The sequence below is a fragment of the Lynx canadensis genome, chromosome C2, assembly GCF_007474595.2.
Source record: "Lynx canadensis isolate LIC74 chromosome C2, mLynCan4.pri.v2, whole genome shotgun sequence".
Lineage (NCBI taxonomy): Eukaryota > Metazoa > Chordata > Mammalia > Carnivora > Felidae > Lynx > Lynx canadensis.
Window position 1 is genome coordinate 151,654,625 of NC_044311.2, and position 17,145 is coordinate 151,671,769.

At 41.0% G+C, this 17,145-nt stretch overlaps 1 protein-coding gene across 5 annotated transcripts in view; it reads left to right on the forward strand.

Moving 5' to 3' along the window:
* The first annotated feature begins 7,541 nt into the window (after window positions 1–7,541).
* KCNJ15 (potassium inwardly rectifying channel subfamily J member 15) overlaps window positions 7,542–17,145 on the forward strand; it is a 77,184-nt gene continuing 67,580 nt past the window's right edge. For 3 of the 5 annotated variants that reach the window (XM_032594787.1, XM_030330104.1, XM_030330107.1), the window contains exon 1: window positions 7,607–7,856. The gene's annotated coding sequence lies outside the window, so the exon portion shown is untranslated. Of the gene's footprint in view, window positions 7,857–17,145 lie in introns of all 5 variants that reach the window. The other 2 variants (XR_003971853.1, XR_003971856.1) reach the window with 2 other exon arrangements.

Consider the following 17,145-nt stretch of genomic DNA (forward strand, 5'->3'; position numbering starts at 1 on the left):
TACCTAATCTTGAGATAACTACAGTCCTTTGCCGAGTTCCCTTTTCCTAATCTGAAACCCGGGAAAATAAAATCTCCCCCACGGGAGGGGAGTGGCTCCCTCCTGTCCAAGTTCCTTGCGCAGATGAAGCACATAATTCATTTTCCCTTGAGTTGAGCTTTTATTTGTTGAGCCTTGAGATGACTAGAAGGGTGTACCTTTAAAAAGCCAGGAAGGGGGTGGGGGCCCTGTGCATTTGTGCCTGATTTGAATGTTTCTTGACTTCATAACAGCCTGACAATTTCACATTTCATGCTTGTATACAGACCGTTTTCTGTTTTCACTGAAAATGAATACTTGCTTCTTCTTCTGTTTATGAAATAACATTATAGCAGAACTGGGAAAAGGCAGACATTTCTAAAGACACAGCCCCTGAACCACTTTGTAAAAATCACCGTTTGTGTTGAGATGTATTTCCTCTCAGCGTTATCTTTAATTTTTAAATTATTGATAAATAAATGAATTGATTGAGTGATTTCACAATTTCCTAAGGGGAACTTCCTGAGGAGATCAGATTCAAGATCGGTTTTAAGTTTTTGGGCTACCTGCTCACTTTCTCTTTAGAAATATTGTGCTGATTTGTGGCCCTGTGATCACCGAGGGAGAGTTCAAGTTTTACCACCTTTTTCCTTAACATGAAATAGGTTGTTTAAATCTTTGCTAATTTGGTGGGTAAAAATTGTAACGTAGCTTTTCTTACTTACACTTCTTTGAGTTTTTCGTAATGCTGAGCATATGTGTATTTTGGTGTAAATGCTTTCTTGGGTTCATTTCACAATGATATGATTCTGTTAGTTGTCTATTGCTTCATAACAAATTACCCCCCGAATAGGGACACGAATCGACAAACATTTATTATTTCACAAGTTCTGCGCGCCAGAAATTCCAGGGGCACCTGGGTGGCTCAGCCGGTTGAGCGTCCAACTCTTGATTTTGGCTCAGGTCATGATCTCACGGTTCGTGAGATCGAGCCCCGCATCAGGCTCTGTGCTGACAGTGCGGACAGCCTGCTTGGGCTCCTCTGTCTCTCTCTGTCTCTCTGTCTCTCAAAAATACATAAATAAACATTAAAACCAAAACAAATTCCGGAGAAGCTCGGCTGTTCGGTTCTAGTTCGGATCTTTGTGGAGCTGTGGTCAAGGTGCTGGCCGGCACAGAGGCAGCTGAAGGCACGAGGGGGGGCTGGGCAGTCTGTTCCCACATGCTTCACTCACTCAGCTGTTGGCACGAGGCCTCAGTTCGCTCCCATGTGGGCCTCTTCATACATCCGTTTGCTTGAGTGTCCTCATGATCCGACAGGTGCCTTCGCCCAGAGTGAGGGACCCGAAGTAAGTAAGAAGAAAGCCACAGAGGTGTCTTTCACGACTCACCGTAAGGAGGTCACAGTGTAGTATTTTTGTAAATAAGTTACCAAAATTGACTGAAGAGAAAATGTAAATAGACCCAGAACAATGAAAGAAATGCAATTGATTGTCTCTATGTGAGAAAGGCACATTATCACATGGTTCAGAAAGGGATACTCGTAGTCCATACCACTTTTCCAGAAGAGTAATGGATAGGGTAAGTCTGACCACCTACTCTATGAGGCAAGAACAAAAACAGAAACAAAAAAACACCTGGATAACAAAGCCAGAGAAGTACATGGAAGGAAACGAGAAGGCTCGGATAACTAATAGAAACAGGCGATATTACATATGAAAATCCAAATAAAGTTAGCAAACCAAATAGAACTTACATATAAATATATCATAGTGAAGTAGGATTTATCACAGGACTGTATCAGCGGTTTAGCTTTAGAAACTCTATTATCTCCGGGTGCCTGGGTGGCTCAGTGGGTTAAGCGTTCCACTTTGGCTCAGGTCATGATCTCACGGTTCATGGGTTCGAGCTCTGCTTAGGGCTCTGTGCTGACAACTCTGAGCCTGGAGCCTGCTTCCGACTCTGTGTCTCCCTCTCTCTCTGCCCCTCCACAACCCGCCCCCCCCCCCAGGCACTGCACTGCCTCTCTCTCTCTCTCAAATATAAATAAACATTAAAAAATTAAAAAAAAAAAGAAAATCTATTATCTATTCACCACATTATCAGATTTAGGAAGAAAAACATGATTATTTAATAGATGTAGAAAATTAATTCAACAAAAAATCTAGTGCTCCTTCATAAGAAAATCTACTAATGAAGTTGAAATGATAGGATGTATCTAACAGATATCTGATACTGATCATAAGCAAATATGATACTTCGTAGTGAAATTTCGTAGGCATTTCCTACAAAACCAGGAAGGGTTCTGACTCTTCTGTTCAATATTCCATGGAAGATTTTAGAGAAAATGTATCTCAGCAATCTTGCCGGGGAGAAGACTCCTACAAAAAAGTAAATTATGTCCCTTTACATAGAAAACAAAAATTACAAGAAATAATTAAAAGATTTCATTTATTATTATTATTTTTTTAATGTTTATGTATTTTTGAGAGAGAGACCGAGTGTGAGTGGGGGAGGAATAGAGAGAGAGGGAGACACAGAATCGGAAGCAGGCTCCAGGCTCTGAGCTGTCAACACAGAGCCTGATGCTGGGTTCGAACCCACGAACCATGAGATCATGACCTGAGCTGAAGTTGGACGCTTAACCCACTGAGCCACCCAGGTGCCCCTAAAAGATTTCATTTAAATGAATCAAAATATTCCTTTTACAAGACGGTAAGATTCCCCTGTTTTTTATTATATATATTTCAAATTGTACATATGTACGTCTTTAAGTATACTCCCACACACAGTTGTTCACAGTCCTCATGTCCTGCAAAATCACCATGAACACCAAATTAGCGCATCCTGAGCCATCGCTTCTAGAGAAATACAAGGTGAGTCCCGCAAGCCTCTGGTCGCAATGATGTCATCAGTAGGTGAATGCATAAACTTGTTTCATGTGCATTTCTGTTTAAAGATACATGATTTCATATTTGTTTAGCATATATCATTTCATTAAACATTGACTCATGGCCAACAGCGCCGTAACTCTTATCTGAACCAAGTTTATCTAACTCACATACCCTCCCTGTAAGGCACGTTATGGCCTTCTTGGGCGTAGGAACACCGCGGGCACTTCAGCACCATGCTGGGGGTGGGAGGTACTTTAAACAGTGACGTCGCCCACGAAAAGTACAAAAGTGTGGAAAATGTCACACTAAATAGACTGAAAGAGGGACACTTGTTTATAGTGCAAAAGCTGAGGCAAAAAGGCAGGGTGTTACCCCCCTTAACCTCCCCTGAGAAGATCAAAACCGGACGTCCCAAAATTTTCACCGATTTGTGCATGCGCGTCTGCAAATGACAAAGCATCACCAGTCTAGATTGGGGGTGACAAATACATTTTAGAAAGTAGGAAATTTTACAAATATGGCATCTGTGAATAATGAGGATCAATTCTGTATATATGCATATACATGTGCCTACATATACCTATACATACAAACACAGTATGTATAATATATGTATACGTATAGATAGAATATATGTATGCAGTAAAAGACATCGAAGCATGGAGGCCCTTGTGGAAAAAGTAAAAAACAAACAAGAAACTACCGAAGATGTACACAGGAGTTCTGGGTGGGGACACATGTCATGTTCACAAATGGCAAGACTTCATTTCTCAAAGGTGAGCATTCTCGTGTTGATCTATGAATTTAATCTAATTTCAGACAAAATCCAACCAGGCCTTCTTTTTTTTGTGGAAAATGGCAAGCTGGTCTCTATGTTCCTCTGGGAGAGATCAGGAATTATCAAGACCATTTTATAGAGGAAGGAGGAGAGCAAAAGAGCAGAGGCCAGAAGAGGGAGGGGCGTTAATATTCACTCCACCAGATGGTAAGTAAACAACCTCAACTCAACTAGAGGAGGAGAAATGTCAGAAAGTTACAGGTGAATCCCAGATGAGCAACTTGGAAACCTGAAAATGTAGGGAAAGTTTGTCTACCTTTCCAGATTGTTTAAAATGACAGCTTTGGGGCATCTGGGTGGCTCAGTCGGTTGAGAGTCTGATTTCGGCTCAGGTCATGATCTCACGGTTCGTGGGTTCGAGCCCTGTGCCGGGCTCTGTGCTGACAGCTCGGACCTTGGAACCAGCTTCAGATTCTGTGTCTCCCTCTCTCTCTGCCCCTCCCCTGATTGCACTCTCTCTGTCTCTCAAAAATAAATAAAATTTCAAAAAATTAAAAAATTAAAAAAAAAAATAAAATGACAGCTTTATTGAACTTTATTCACATACCATAAAATTCACCCTTTTAAAGCATATGCTTTTGTGGTTTTTATTACATTCACAGAGTTGTACAGCCATCTGTTGCACTATTTAATTTTAGGACATTTTCATCTCTCTCCCCAAAACTCTGACGCCATCAGCAGTCACTCCCCATCTTCCCCTCCCCTCACCCCCTAGAACAACACGAATCTGCTTTCTGTTCCTCTGGATTTGCCTATTCTGGACATTTCACACAAATGGAACCGTACGTTGTGTAGCTTTTTGTGATTGGCTTCTTCCACTTAGCGTAATGTTCTCCAAGTTCACCCACGTCATGTCATGTAGTGGTGCTGCGTCCGTTTTTAAGACTAAATAATATTCCGTTGCATGAGTAGACCACATTTTATTGATCCATTCATCAATACATCTGGGTTGGTTGGACATTTGGGTTGTTTCCACTTTGGGGCTTTTCTGAACTGGCAACCACCAGTTTGTTCTTTGTGTTTGATTCTGTTTGTGTTTGTGTGGTTGTTTGGTTGGATTCCGCAATAAGTGAAACCCTATGGTATTTGTCTTTCTCTTCTGCTTTAGAAAATTCTCGGTAATTATTTCCTCGAATTTTGCATCTTCCCTATTTTTTCTATTTTCTTTCTGGAACACCTGTAGAACATATGTTACAGTTATTTATCTTCTCACATTTTCCATTTCTTTATGTCTCTGCTGCATTGTTCGTAATTTTCTCATATCTGTCTTCCAGTTCACGAATATTTTCTTCAGCCATATCTCTTCTGTTGTGCTGCCTGCCAATTAAGATTTTAAATTCAGTAATTATATTTTATGTCTCAAAGATATAACTTGTTTTTTAAACGGTTTTTTTTCTGGGGTGTCTGGGGGGCTCAGTTGGTTAACTGTTTGACTGTGGCTCAGGTCATGATCTCATGGCTCATGGATTCAAGCCCCATGTGGAACTTCGTGCGGACAGCGTGGAGCCTACTTTGGATCCTCTGTCTCCCTCTCTCTCTGACCCTCCTGCATTTTTGCTCACTGGTACTCATGCTCTCTCTCTCTCTCTCTCTCTCTGTCTCCCTCCCTTCCTCCCTCTCAAAAATAATAAACATTAAATCTTTTTATTCCTTTTTACTAGCATTTTTAAACCTATATCTTTCATCATTCTAAACACACTCATTTTATATTCTCTTTCAATTGTTTTCTTATATCCCAGGTAATGGAATTCTAATTTCCTATTTACTATGTGCCTGCCGGCCCTCTTGTGGAGTGTATGATGTCCTTGTATATTTTAATTTTTTTTAATGGGAACTAATCTTCATTGGAGTTTGCTTTCTTTTTTCTTTTTTAAAAAAATTTTTTAAAGTTTATTTATTTTTGAGAGAGAGGGAGAGAGAGACAGAGCAGGATCAGGGGAGGGGCAGAGAGAGAGGGAGATACAGAATCCAGAGCAGGCTCCAGACTCTGAGCTGTCAGCACAGAGCCTGACACGGGGCTTGAATCCATGAACTGTGAGATCATGCCCTGAGCCGAAGTTGGATACTCAACCAACTCAGCCATCCAGGTGTCCCTGGAATTTCCTTTCTTTCTGTGTGGTCTGGGTTGTCAGAGTGTTTCTCAAAAGAGGTTTTGATCTTTGTTTATCTCCTAAGATTCCAGAGGGGCACACTGGTTTGGAACACGTTTTATGCTTATTTCTTGCCAGGGAATTCCTGGACAAAGTGGGGGGATGCAAATTGGAACCCTAACTTTGTGATAGGAAAGGGCTATGCTACTGGATTCTTAAGGGTATTTCTACCTTTACACCCAAATCCGGGTGGAAGGAGATAGTTGTAACCCTTGTTGTAACCCTGTACTAACGGGTAGGTGATTTTCTGGTCAGCTTTCAGGATCCGGCCCAATGGGGGGTAGTCTCAGTTCCCACTCTTGCTTTGTCTGGCTCCAGGACCTCAACGTCTATCCCTGTCTGGGTATTGAAACCTTAGCCTCCTACATTTCCAAAACTAAAATCCATTCTACGCCCAACTGCTTTAGCATCAGGTCACATGCTTCTCGTACCTCTACTCACGTCTTCTTCTTTCGTCTTAATGCTATGTAGTGTTTTTAAATATTTGTAGCCCAAGGCTTTTCCGGTTATCCAGACTGTCACAGTGCTGGCCACACACCCTGATATTTTAAGACCCAGATTTAAAAGCTGACCTACGTTATTATCCAAGCTGATCTCAGGGATGTTTCCTTTGATTCGACACTCAGAAGAACTAACATGTTAAAATACGGAACACATCCTCTTCTGAAAAAATACTTCTAAAAATCAAATTAACATCTCGGGGCGCCCAGGTGGTTCAGCCGGTTAAGCGTCGGACTCTTGGTTTCGGCTCAGGTCATGATCTCACAGTTTCATGAGCCCCAGCCCCACATCAGGCTCTGTGCTGACAGCACGGAACCTGCTTCGGATTCTCTCGGGCTCCCTTGCTCTCTGCCCCTCCCCCACTCACACTGTCTCTGTTTCTCTCAGAATAAATAAACTTAAAACAATGAACATCTCAGGTGTCCCTCTTGATGTTTTAAATGATGAATTACGTATTTGTGTCTCCTAAAGCGTTCATCATGGCCGAGACTTTTATTTTCTTGGAAGCTGTGGGTACAGAACCAGGATACTGTGCCCAGCAAATGCAGTTCCACCAACACCCAGTAGATGGCGTAAATACAACCAGGTTCCAGGGAATGGCCTGGTGTGGCACAGAATCAGAAGGAAGAGAAGAACCATTTATCATTAAAAGGAGAGTTTTGACAGAGAGGTGGGGCTGTCTCAAGTTTGAGACGGTCAGGGAAGCTGATACCTTAATCTCTCCCAAACGACATCGGAAAATGTCTGCCAACACGACTCTATTTAATTTTTGTTCAACTTTCTCAAAAGAAAAACAAGAAAAAAGAGAAAAGAAAAGTGATTGTCCAAACAAAAGAAAAGAGGACAAAGACAGGGAGATATCCAAAGTGGGGCAAAGCCTGCGTTTTATGGGACCTTTTCACCAGGTGGTTCTTTCTTTGATGGTAAAACCCTATTTTTTTTTTCTTTGCTCACTTGGGTTGATTAAAAGTGACCCTCCCTCTTTTCCCCCCCAAAATACAAAACATGAGAAACGAAAAACCATGTTCACTGGGTTTTGCCACAGCACGGACTTTCCTTTTCAGAAAAGGAACTTCAGGCCCTACTGAACTGGCAACCCAATGTTGAGGGAGAGAGAGTCCCGCCCTTGGATTGCCCAATGCGCTGGGTTGTGGTAAGACCAAGGCTTGTCCAATTCCTGTCAACTCCAAGGATGTGGAAGAAATTTCGTGTGAGACAAGTGAGTCTGCGGAGATGTTTAAAACCCAGGACCCTGGTGCCTTCACTTAGACGAATCTAAGTTCTCGTTCTACGTCACACTCCACACGTAGTGACAGAGAGCCACACGGCCAGGTGAAAGCGCACACACATCCAGCGTGCACACACACTCTCCGTGGAAGCCTTCCTCATCCTGTCCTTCCCTCAGCACTGGAGTCCGAGACTTCCCAGAGGAACAGAACAGGACCAGTTGGAGTGGTAAGTGTCCAAGCAGAAAAGGGTGCAGAATGGCTTTTCACAACAGGCAGCTTGGTGGCTGGATGCCTCCTGTTCTCCTAACACGTGGCCAAGATCGTCTGGAGTTTTGGAACTAGAGGCTCACAGCAGGAGAGACTGGGCAGAACTTGAAGGTGAGAAGCCCAGGGTAGGATTTAGTCACAGGAGAGGTTAAAAGGTGTTGCCAAATATTCAGATCAGACTGTGAGTGTCAAGGGAAGGACGGGAGCATGACTTTGGTGCTGTCCATTTCTTTGAACTGGTTAGACTGAAAGAAGTAAGCACAGGATAAGGCGAGAAATCCCTATGAAACAAACGAGCTGGGAAATCCTGGCTGTGCTCCCGGCTGATCTGGGGCAACGTGGAAAGGCGGAACGCAATTCTCAGACCACCTCCCACCCCACCCCCCATCTTAACGTCCTTTGTAGATGTTCCAGAGGACTCGGTGGTGGGGGCGGGGCGGGGGGAGGTCTTTCATTAGCATAGGGCTCAGTTATGGAAAGACTACGTGATTTTGCTGTGGAGGGAAAGTCAGCCAATGTGAGACCTCCGGTTTTCATAGCATAAAGTGAGTACATGACAATGGCATTGCTGCTCAGCGGCGAATAATGTGTTTATGAGGATGTGAGCATAAAACCCGGGACGTTTCCCCATCGCATTGGCTCACGGCTTTCCTTGTTTGCTTCTATTGCTGCAACTCTGTGAGAAAGTGACACGTTCCCTTTTCTTGGTGACTGATTCAACACCCTCTTGTCACATTCATCACACTTTTCTCATTTTTTTTTTTTTTTTCTCCAGGGCTCACAGTTCTGCTTCTGGCCTCTCCTGGGGTTTCAAGATAGTTATTTTTCTCATCCGTTCCTTTTTAGCTTTGTGTGAAGCAGCGGTAGAATCGATCACATGCCTTGTGGCGTCCCTTGGAAATCAACTTTCATGTTTTCCGATCACTGGGCTTTTGGTGGCACTCCTTGAATACCGATTGAGAGGTTCCCTTGGCTAAGTTACCAAAAGCAAGTAAATTCAAGTGAAACATTTTAAGTAAAATCTCCACGGAGTCCTGCTTGGTTTTTTTCTTACTCTGCATAGATAGCAATGATATTTATTCTATTACCAATAATAGCATAAAAACAAAGGCATTTCACTTCTCCAGATCTTTTCTTCTTTAAGAAGACTGTCTATTAAATAGGTAGCAAGCGAATTCAACACTTCATTAGACCCTGCTAAATTACAATACCAAGTTAAATAGAGGCACGGTGCGGGCACTAATCTGTGGCAAGTTATAATTTTGCACCTAGACCATTTTCCTACCTGGATGCCCCTGGAGCTCCAGGACAAAAGTTGAAAGTAGCAAAAACATTCTATTCCTTAGTTTTATTGTAAGAAATAAGGGGCAAGTATGTAAGCTTCTATCGGCCTAACGGATTAATAAAAGCTGAAGTGTTGATTTTGTACAATTACTGCTACTAAGCACTGTATACAGTGGTTCAACCGGGAGCTATTTTGCACCCCCAAGGGACATTGGCCAATGCCTGGAGATAGTTTCGGTTGTCGTAACGGGGGGGAAGGGATGCTGCTGTCTTCTAGTGCGTAGAGGCAAAAGATACCGCTAAACATCCTGGGACGCACAGGACAAAGGGACACTCCCCAACAACAAATAATGATTTAGCTCAAAATATCACAAGTGGAAACACTGAAAAACGCTACCATAATGAATGATTCCTCCAAGGAAACCAAAACTCATACTGCACGACTGATTTACATGGATTCGGCTTTTTAGCACCTTTATTGAGGTGTAATTCACATACCAAAAAAATGCACCTCTTTGGAGAGTGTAATTCAATGACTTCTAGTTTGTTCGGGCTTGTGCAATCACCACAATCAAGTTTACACTTTTCTCACCCTCCAAATGTCACATTTTAATCCACTTTAGTCATTTCGCCCCCACCGTCTCCGCCCCCCAAGCCCTCGACAGCCACAGATATGCCTGCTATCTGTATAGAATTGTCCTTACTGTGCGGCTTTCATATCCACGCAATTATACGAGAGGCCACCTTTTGTGCCTGGTTTCTTTCAGCATCATGTTACCAAGGTTCATACATGTTGTAGCATGTATCAATACTTCATCCCTTTTTAGTGACGAATGGTGTGGTGTGTAAATAAACTATATCTCCTTATGCATTCATCAGTAGATGGCATTCAGCTATTTTGAATAGTGTTGCTTGAACATTCACGTACAAGTTTTCGTGGGAACGTATGTTTTCGTTCTCTTGGGCACAGACCCAGGAGTAGAATTACTCGATCATCTACCTCCAAGTTTCCCGTTTCGGGGAACAGCCAAACTGTTTTCCTAGTGCAACCACTTTGCATCACTCCTAGTAATGTATGAGGTTCCAATTTCTCCCTTCCATGTCTTTTTCATTATAATTATCCTCATGGGTGGCAGGTAGCATCTTATTGTGGTTTTGATTTGCATTTCCCTAATGACTAATGACAGCGAGCATCTTTTCAATGTGCTGGTTGACCAGCTGCTTATCTTTGAAGAAATGTCCATTCAGATCAATCAGGAATTTTTTAAAAAAATTTTTTTATTATCAAGTTGTTAAAAAGACTTTATATAGACGCAAGTCCCTGATCAGGTGTATGATTTGCAAATGTTTTCTCCCGTTTTGTGGGTTGGCTTTTCACTCTGTTGCCAGTGTGGTTTACAACTTAAAAGTTTTCAATTTTGATTGGGCTCCAATTCATCTATTTTTTTTCCTTTTATTACTTGTGTTTTTAAAGTCATATCCGTGGCTTTGCCTAACCTTAGGTCTCAAAGGATTGCTTTCATGTTTCCTCTCAGGAGCTGTATAATTTTAGCTCCTACATTTAGCTCTATAGTCTATTGTGAGTTAATTTTTTTGTATAATGTAACGAAGGCATCCAACTTCGTTCTTCCGCAAGCGGGCATCCAGTTGTGCCGGCCTCACTTATTGAGAAGACTTTTCTGTCCCCATTGAATTGCCTTGGCACCCTTGTTGAAATTAATTGATCACAAATGTGAAAGTTTATTTGGGGCCTCAATTCTATTTTATCGATCTGTCTGTCCTTATGCCAGTTCTACATGCTCTTGTTTATTATAGTTTTGTGATAAGTTTGGAAATCAGGAAGCCTGAGCTTCTCAACTTTATTCTTTTTCAACCTTGGTTTAGCTATTTGGATCCTTTGGACTTTCATAGAAACTGACAATTTCTGAAAAACAGCTAGCTGAGCTTTTCTTTTTCATGTTTATTTTTGAGAGAGAGAGAGAGCGCATGAGCAGGGGAGGAGCAGAGAGAGAGGGAGACACAGAGTCGGAAGCAGGCTCCAGGCTCTGAGCTGTCAGCACAGACCCGGATGCGGGGCTCGAACCCATGGACCGCGAGATCATGACCTGAGCCCAAGTCGGACACTTAACTGACTGGGCCCCCCAGTCACCCCCCCAACTGAGATTTTAATAGACATTGCATTGAATCTGTAGATCAGTTTGAAGAATATTGCCATTTTAACAATATTAAGTCTTTCAGTCCACAAACATGAAATGCTTTCTCGTTTATTTTGCTTTCCTTTCATTCCTTTCGACAACTTTTTGTAGTTTTCAGTGTACCGGTCTTACATTACTTTTGTCAAGTTTACTCCCAAACATTTTTGGGATATCGTTATAAATGGAATTGTTTTCCTAATGTCATTTTCAGATTGTTCATTGCTAACATATAGCAAGATAATTGACTTTTTGTAAATTGGTCTCATATCCTGCAATCTTGCCGAACTTGTAATTTTTTAGTGGATTCGTTAGGGTTTCCTATAAATAAGACAATGCCATACGCAAATAGAGATAATTTTCCTTCTTCCTTTATAATCTAGATGGATTTACTTCCTTTTATTTCCCTAATTTCCCAGGCTAGACCTTCCAACATAGTGTTAAATACATGTATCAAGAATGGACATGTTTGGGGTGCCCGGGTGGCTCAGTCGGTTAAGCATCCGATTTCGACTCAGGTCATGATCTCACTGTCCGTGAGTTCAAGCCCCGCCTTGGGCTCTGTGCTGACAGCTCAGAGCCCGGAGCCTGCCTCGGATTCTGCGTCTCCCTCTCTCTCTGTCCATCCCCCACTCATGCTCTGATTCTCTCTCTCTCAAAAATAAATAAACATTTAAAAACATTTTTAAAAAAGAGTGGACATGTTTGTATTGTTCCCCATCTTAGGGAAGAAGCATTCAATCTTTCGTCGTTAAGTATAATGTTGTCTAGATATTTTTGTAGATGTCCTTTACCAGGTTGAAGAGAGTTTATTTTCTTCCTAGTTTGTTGAATATATTTTTTATCATGAATGGGTGTTAGATTTTGTCAAATGCCTTTTCTGTTCTTTTAAAATGATGTGTGGTTTTGTCCTTATTCTATTGATATGGTGTATTACATTAATTGATTGTTGGATGTTAAACCAGCCTTACATTTGGGGGATATATTCAACTTGGTCATAGTGAATAATCCTTTTTATATATTCCTGGATTCAGTTTGCTAGTATTTAGCTGAGGGATTTTTGGGTCTATATTCAGAAAAGATATTGGCCTGTAGTTTGGAGAGTTTTCTTACGATGTATTTGTTTGCTTTTCGTGTCTGTGTGATGTTGGCCTCATCGAATGACCTGAAAATTGTTCCTTCCTTTTCTATTCAAATGCTTTGTGAACAGTTGCTATTAATTTATGTTTAAATGTTTGGTCAAATGTAATCATTGAGTCATCTGGGCCTGGGTTTTTCTTTACAAGAAGTTTTTAAGTTAGTAATTTAATCTTTTTACTTATTACATGTCCTTTCCAATTTTGTTTCTTCTTGAGTCTGTTGTAGTAGTTCCTGTCCTTCTTTTAATTTTTTTTAAAATTTTTATTTGAGAGAGAGAGCGAGAGAGAGCATGGAGAGGGGCAAAGGGAAAGAGAGAGAGAGAGAATCTTAAGCAGACTCCATGCCCGGTACAGAGCCCTGTGTGGGGATTGATCCAATCACCCTGGGATCATGACCTGAGCTGAAATCAAGTCGGATGCTCAACTGATTGAGCCACCGAGGCACCCTCGCGATAGTTTGTGTCTTTCTAAGAACTTGTCCATGTAATGTGTGTCCGTGGCACAGGGCTGTTCATACTAGTCCCTTATTATTCTTTTTTTATTTCTATAGATTAGCAGTGATGACTGCTCTGGTCTTTTATTAATGATTTTAATAACTTGAGTTTCCGATTTTTTTCTTGGTCTAGCCAAAGCTTTGTCAATTTCGTTGATCTTTTCAAGGAATAAACTTTTGATTTAATTAATTTCTTCCATGGTCTTTCTGATCTCTGTTTCATTAATTTCTGCTGAAGTTTTTAATATTTACTCCCTACGATTACTTTAGCTTTAGTTTTCTCTTATTTTTCCAGTGTCTTAAGGTGGAAGTTTGGGTTATTGATTTGAGATCATTTTTCCTTTTTAATGTAGGTGTTTATGGATGTGCATTTCCTTAGAACCATTGCTTTACTTGTATCCTATATGTTTTGATATGTTGTGTTTAGTTGTTATTCATCTCAGAGTATTGCCTAATTTCCTTTGTGATGTATTCTTTGGTTATTTAGGAATGTACTGTGTATTTCCACATATTTGCTAATTTCCCAAACTACTTTTTATTATAGATGTCTAATGTCACTCCATTGTAGTTCAGAGACTATACTTTACATGATTTCAAACCTTTGAAGTTTACTAAGCCTAGCATATGGTCTATCTGGAGAAACGTTCCATGTACACTTGAGAAAAATATCTGTTCTATTGTTGAGTAGAGTGGCTTATAAATGTTTGTTCTTGTTTGTTTGTAGTGTTTTTCAAGTCTTATATCCTTTTAACCTACTTCCTAATTGTTCTATACATTACGGAAAGTGGGATATGGAAGTCTTCAGCTGTTATTGTTGAATTGTCTATTTCTTCTTCGATTCTGTCAGCTTTTTGCTTCATCTGTTTTGGGCCACTGTTGTTAGTTGCCTATATGTTTTCAACTATATTTTTCTGATCAGTTGATGCTTTTCATCATTATAAAATATCCTGTTTATCTCTAGTAACATTTTTTTTGTGGGGGGGGGGGTCTTAAAATCTACCTTGCCTGATATTAGTAGTCTCTTTTCTGGTTGCTGTTAGGATGGGATATCTTTTTCCAGCCTTCTGATTTTCAACCTATTTGTTTTGCCTTGTTTTGTTTTTAGAGAAAGAGAGAGAGGGAGAGAAAGCATGCGTGCATGCACGTGCGTGAGCTGGGGAGGAGCAGAGGGAGAGGGAGAATCTTAAGCAGGCTCCACACCCAGTGCCTGACAGGGGGCTCGATCTCACAACCGTAAGAACATGACCTGAGCCAAAATCAAGAGTCGGACGCTTAACTGACTCAACCACCCAGGCGCCCCATCAACCTATTTGTATCATTGAATCTAAAGTTCGCATCCCGTGGACAGCGTAGAGCTGAATCATGTTTTCTTCTCCGATCTAACAGTTTCTGCCTTTTGATTAGACTGTTTAATCCTTTCACATTTATTATTGTTATTGGTATGGTTGGATGTGTAGCTTCCATTGGACTTTTTGCTTTCTACATATCTCGTGTCACATTTCGTTCCTCTGTTTCTCTTCACTACTTTCCTTTGCATTAAATGCATATTTTTAGCGTAAGACTTTAATTTCTCCAGTGACTTTTTTCCTTTGTTTTTGAGTAATTTTCTTAGGCTTAGTGTAAGTTATTGTCTAGGGTTTATGGTACATGCCTTAACTTATTGAAATCGACTTTAGACATGCTAACTTAATACCAGTGAGATATAGTAACTTTTCTCTTACAAAGCTCCAACCTCTTCCCTTGTTTTGTAATATTATTGTTATACATATTATTTTCTGTATGTTATAAGCCCAACAGTAAATTGCTGTAATTTTGACTTTATATAATTTCATCTGTTTTAAGGAAGCTAAGATCAGAAAGGACAGAGACTATATATCTCAAGGCTTTGTTGTGATCGATTTTTTTTTATGTTTCATTTCTTGTTCGCTACATTTGTTCCTGTAGATTCCAGTTACCATCTGGGTAACCATAGCTTTGTTCCTTTCCACCTCCTTTATGCTATCATGGTCATATATATTACATTCATATACGTTATAAGCCCTGAACCATATTTTGACTAAAAGTTCTACACAATATGGTGTGAAGTGGTTAGTTATTGTAGTCCTGGGTTTCATGTAGACCAAAGAGAAATACGCAAATGAAACGACTTATTTTCAGCAAGATATAACAATGGCAAGCTTAAGGGACATCCTGACTTTGTGATCTCTTTGACAGACTGACTAAGGCTGGGTCTAAAGATCTCTAATTCATGAAAGAGTACTTCACAACTGGGAACTTGTTTTGAACTGGCCAGTGATGCTCTGAAACCCTCACAGCTGCTTCAATGTCTGATTTTCCTGTGGTTATACAGACCCAGCTTGAGTGGTGTCATATTATTATAGAGTTCCTTCTTGCCTATATAAACATTTCAATACATACGAGTTTATGCACAAGGACATCTGCTCTTTTGGAAAGCTGAGTAGTGAGGGACTTGTTTTTGCAATGTTCCATATTTCTGAATTTTAAAATTTGCTCAGCATCCCAAGTCTGACAAGTTCAAGAATGAAATGAAAGGCCAGGCTGGCAACAGAGGTGTTTTCTGACTCATGAATAAGCCATCCAGGTAGAGGCAATACCTGTCGGGCAGGTTGGGTGTGTTACTAGATCACTTTCTCCATGCTTCAGCGGAGGGTGATGTCCAGACACCCACAGAAAGTAGTTTCCTGCTAAAATCAAGAAATGCTGGGAGTTCAGCTGAGAACTTCGCTTTCCCAAAAAATCAATATGGTCAGTGAATGGTTTCAGTAGATTTAACAGGTTTTTGGACACGGAGACTCTAGTTGAGGTCTTGTCTGTCTTTCTTTCTTTCTTTCTTTCTTTCTTTCTTTCTTTCTCTCTTTCTTTCTTTCTTTCTCTTTCTTTCTTTCTTTCTTTCTTTGAATGTTTATTTATTTTTGAAGGAGAGAGAGAGAGAGTGTGTGTGCGAGTGGGGGAAGGGCAGAGAGAGAGGGAGACACAGAATCCGAAGCAGACTCCGGATTCTGAGTTGTCAGCACAGAGCCTGATGCGGGGCTCGAACTCATGAGCCGTGAGATCATAACCTGAGCTGAAACTGGACGCTTAACCAACTGAGCCACCCAGGTGCCCCTGGAGCTTTTCTTGAAGTAGATTAAGAAGTTTCCTCCCTTTTCCTTTTGCCTTTGCTTGTTAGAAAACCTGTCACCAAACTGCTTCAGGTTTTGACTAAACTCTCTCTTCTTTTGCCCAAAGAGATGAGCTGGAATTTGAGCATATTTGTTACTCCTCGAAAAGAAGGTGTAGACGCTCCCACTACAACCCCACACAGGGCTGTGATGGGAGCCCCGTGAGGGGGATTTTTCCTCCTTCTTCTCTCTGACTGTGTGCTCACTCAACAGCATGAATGTTTAGCATTTTGTCTTTGACGTATGGACTATTAAAAATACTAAGATACTGAGTACTTACAACTACTCTAAAAAACCGCTTCAAGTCAGCGTCTGTTGGTCTGTGAAGCCCTCTGGAAGTTGTCTGTTAACTTCTACCGACAACAAAGAGAAATGTGGAGGTAAAATGCTTGGATCTCTGATGAGCTCCAGTCAGAGATGATTTCTCTAGAATAAGTATGTAGTTTTTCTAAACATAGGCCATTTAGACTATGCTCTGTCTCTCTCTCCTCTCTCTCTCTCTCTTTCTCAAAAATAAACATTAAAAAAATTTTTAAATAAAAAATAAAACAAATACCATGTCGTTTCATCAAAGTGCTTGTATGGAAAGGCCACACCATCAGGGGGCCTGCTTCCAGCTCTCCCCACTTTCTACATTATCTTCCAGGTCAGGATGGGACCTCCTGTTCAGCTTACTGAGGGCAGTGATGAGGGTTTTAGCTTTGGTCAGTTGCCTGTACCTGGCTAACACGATTTCCTTCATCATCGCTTGCACTGGCTTCTAGTGTCAATTTATGCAAATAAAATTCTAATTATATTTGAAGAAGCCCGTTGTCATTCCCTTCATGACTTCTTAGCATCCTTGCGCTCACTCCTCCACCAGGTGTTAAGGGAAGGAAGCCTATATTCTCTTCTCTCTGCACATCTAGCACGTTACCAATGAAAGAATCGTGCTCAGTTAACAGTCCCCTTTCTTCCT